At 38.6% G+C, this 3,708-nt stretch overlaps 1 long non-coding RNA gene and 1 pseudogene across 1 annotated transcript; one reads left to right on the top strand and one right to left on the bottom strand.

Moving 5' to 3' along the window:
- Positions 1–1,076: 1,076 nt before the first annotated feature.
- Positions 1,077–1,638, bottom strand: LOC110340170 (annotated as a pseudogene).
- A 346-nt stretch (positions 1,639–1,984) lies between these two features.
- On the top strand, positions 1,985–2,515 carry LOC121136958. Its single transcript, XR_005874150.1, has 2 exons — positions 1,985–2,073; positions 2,197–2,515. It is a non-coding gene; the product is annotated as an uncharacterized LOC121136958 (long non-coding RNA).
- The last annotated feature ends 1,193 nt before the right edge of the window (positions 2,516–3,708 follow it).

Below are 3,708 nucleotides of genomic sequence, written 5' to 3'. Positions count from 1 at the left end.
CTCACAAAAAAATATTTAACTGAATACAAATTCCATGCTATTTTGTGTTGTTGAATTTTATTGTTGTTCAATTTTGATTTCTAACTCAGCTCCAGGTTTTTAGATATAAAAAAAATTATTTTATGAATTTGAATGTTGCCTTTATGTATGTATGTGTACCCTATACATGCATTGCTACAGAAGAATGGCTTAGCTCAGTATTTAAAAATACTTCCTGCTCTTTGAGGAGATCTGTGGTAGGTTCTGAGCACCAGCAGGGTGACTTTCAAATATCTGTAACTTCAGTTCCACAAATTCAAGTTACTTCGTCTAGACTTCCTTAGAGCCCGACACATGGTGGACATACCTACAAACATGTAAAACACTCAGATGCACAAAATGAAAAAGAAATATATATATTAAATTTATTTTAACATTAACGAAATATTATATTAATATATTTGTGTTAAGGTTGAATGTTTTCTATGGATGAGTATTACCATGAGCTTTTGTTATTCATGTGTTTCTAGTACAGGTCAACCTAATCCTCAAGATATATATATATATATATATATATATATATATATATATATATATATAAAACAACTCAGCAAAATAAAATTCCGGTTTATTGTTGGACATTGTTTCATACATACATCAAACAGGCCAAAATAAATAAAACAGCAACTTCATAGACAAAAAAAAGGAAGGAAAAAAAGAAACCTTTTATCTTTGGCCTTTTTAACTATCTCATACAAACCAACCACTTATAGTAGAGCTAGGTACATACACAAAAAAGCTACTGGAATGCTCGGAATAAGATTGGTTTTTTGTTGTGTTGGTTTTTTTTTTTTACAAGGATTTTTTTTCTCCTTTGAGATTATAATGAACATGGTCACACCACAAGTAAGGTCAGAAGTAGGACATAGAATGCTCTGAAGGTTGGCTTGGTCACCCGTTATTAAAAATGGCTGAACCCCTAGCAATATGTACAAAAATATAAAATGTAAATAAAAATACAAACAAATTTTCCTTTTAAAGTATTTTATAGAAAAAAACCAGGGCCTTGGAAGTTTGGGTTCTTTTTTTCTCCCCTGCTGCAAATTCATGTTGTGGGCTCGCTATGGGCAAGCGGGGCCTGCTCCTCTAATCGAAGGTGACCACGTTTAAATTCTGAGACAGGAAGTGGAGGGTGGGTAGGTCACGGTGGCCTTAAGTTTAGCTTTTCCTTTCTGTTGTCTAGTCACCCTCATCCGTCTTCTGCTTCTTGGTGTCAACATCGTTGTCCTCTTCATCTTCAGCTACCTGCTTGCCTGTAGAAGCCTCAGCTTCCTCATCTTCATCTCCATCCCCTCCCTCACCATCGCCTTATTCCTTCTCCAACTCTTCCTCCACACATTCTTCCTCTTCTTCATCTACCTCATTGTCAGCCCCCTGCTTCTCATTTTCCTCATTTTGAGCATTCCCTTTGGCAGGTGCGTCTCTTCTGTTCTTTGCCTCCTCCACAACTTGCTTTTTCTCCTTCAAGTCCTTGGTGGTGATCTCAGAGCTGGTGTCCACGGTGGCGTCTGACATGGTGCACGCTGGTGATGCACTACAGCAAGGGAGGAAAGAAACCAAGTTCGAGGACTCTGGCAAAAGAGCTGCCGGATTCCACCACACAGGAGGCAAGATATGTATATTTAACATGTTACACTCCTATTAACATTATTTTTATTGACCAGGATATAGACTGGACATAGGATAATGGGTGTTGTTTAATTTCCTAAGTGTCTTTGGGTTGCCTTCCAAGTTATGCACATGCCATTCAGCTTTTGTGCCTTCTGCCTGACCTTAAGATGCCCCACATGCACACTCTCTTATCCAATGTGCTTAATTCATGGATCTCACTAGTTAAAACTCTCACATCTCATGGGCCAGTCTGGGTGTAGAGGCTTTGAAACCACAAACAGAATCTAACTTCAGAACCAAAGGAGACCTCAATGATCTGATTCAGTTCTTCTTTCAATAGAGAGAGAGAAGACTTTCATCTGCCTTCTTGGTGAGATCATGAGATGGATTTAGAGAAAACCAGTGATAAACATGATTCTCCAGGTAATGCTAAGCCTTCCCTGTCATGTTTTGTTGTCCTTAAATACAATAGAGACAAGAGAGAAACTCGGATTTTGACATAATGAAACTCAAAACAGCATGTCTCTTTGCTATTTATACCCAAAGGCAGTCCAGGAGCTGCCATTTCTACAGTATGAACAAGAAATGAAACCACAGAGGGAAGCAGATTAAGGTAAGGAGCAAAGATCAGAACCTCAGCACGGTCATCTGAGATGCTGAGTCCAGCCATGCTTCCAGCTCCATTTACCACTGAGATCCAACTTCCTACTCACCAACATCCATCTGTTTTGTTGTTTTATTTATTGGATGTATACCTCCATGTATCTCAAACCTGCCTTGAGCTTGCTATGTTGGTGACAATGCCATGGAACTTCTGATCCTCCTCCTGTCTTCTAAGTGCAACAATTACAGACACACTTCACCACTTTGGCTGTCCCATCTTTTTGAAAAGCTAGTTTGAGTTGGTTCTCTCATAATCAAGGGTGTTAATTTTGACAGAGCTTAAAGATAAGCGGATAATTAAATGTATAAGAGGATACTGCTTATTAGATTTCTGTGAGAATGAATTATTGAATCTATAACTTTTTGATAATAGGGGGCAGTGGCCTTCATGTTAGCTGTCCATATGATTACTGACCTTGAGAACATAATGGCAAGCACCAAATGATCATTTTAGGGGAAATAAAATGAAAAAATAGTAAGGACCAAGTCCAGGCAATAAGTCTTTAAGTAGTCATAAGCATACAATGTATTATGCTCATCCATAGAAACATATATACTAATAGAATAGGTTTGTGTGCACATGTATGTTTCATGTGTGTGCATGTGTGTGTCTCTGATGAAGGATATGTTTTTAATATAAATCTATCAATAATTCAAAAATAGTGCAGGGAGATTTATTGTCACAGCCATTCCAGAAGCCAGCATTGTGCTCTATTCCTATGATCCCAGGTACCCCGGACATACAGGCAGGAGGGTTTTTACTTTAAAGTCAGTTGGATAAAACAAAAAGACCTTGTTTGACAAAGAAGAAGAAAGTAGAAAAGAGATGGGTGAGGAGATTATGGAGAGGAGAAAGAAGGAAAGGAAGGGAGAGAATTAGAGATGAAGGGAGGAAAGGGGACATAGAAGGGTAAAGGAAGGAAGGGAAAGGAAGAAAAGTAGAAGGGAAGAGAAGAGAAAGGAGAGGGAAGGGAATGAAAGAATCAAACTACATGACCATTTATTCTTGAGACCTGCATGCTTGGAGTAATGAGCCATTTAAGCAGTCTGCTTGAAGTCTTCATGTTCCTTGAATCAAGTGCTGGAACCCTGCTTGAAGCCAGGAAGCCTCCTTCCCAAGTCATTGTTCGAACTGACTTGTTCCCTTGGGGTTAGAAAGGCAGAGATTACACCCATGTGTATTTGTAGGCATGCTTTAAATTATCAAAATCGTGTGTGTGTGTGTGTGTGTGTGTGTGTGTGTGTACAGCAAACATGTGAGGGTGTGTAGATGTATATGAGGAGGCTAGAGGGTTTCATCACCAGGTGTCTTTCTCAATCATTGTCCACTTTATTTCCTTTTTTTTGAGACAGGGTCTCTCACTGTACTTACAGAACTTCAAATTGACTATATAA

This window comes from Mesocricetus auratus, unplaced genomic scaffold (genome assembly GCF_017639785.1).
Source record: "Mesocricetus auratus isolate SY011 unplaced genomic scaffold, BCM_Maur_2.0 Super-Scaffold_100676, whole genome shotgun sequence".
Taxonomy (NCBI): domain Eukaryota; kingdom Metazoa; phylum Chordata; class Mammalia; order Rodentia; family Cricetidae; genus Mesocricetus; species Mesocricetus auratus.
This window is presented reverse-complemented; position numbering and strand designations above follow the sequence as displayed.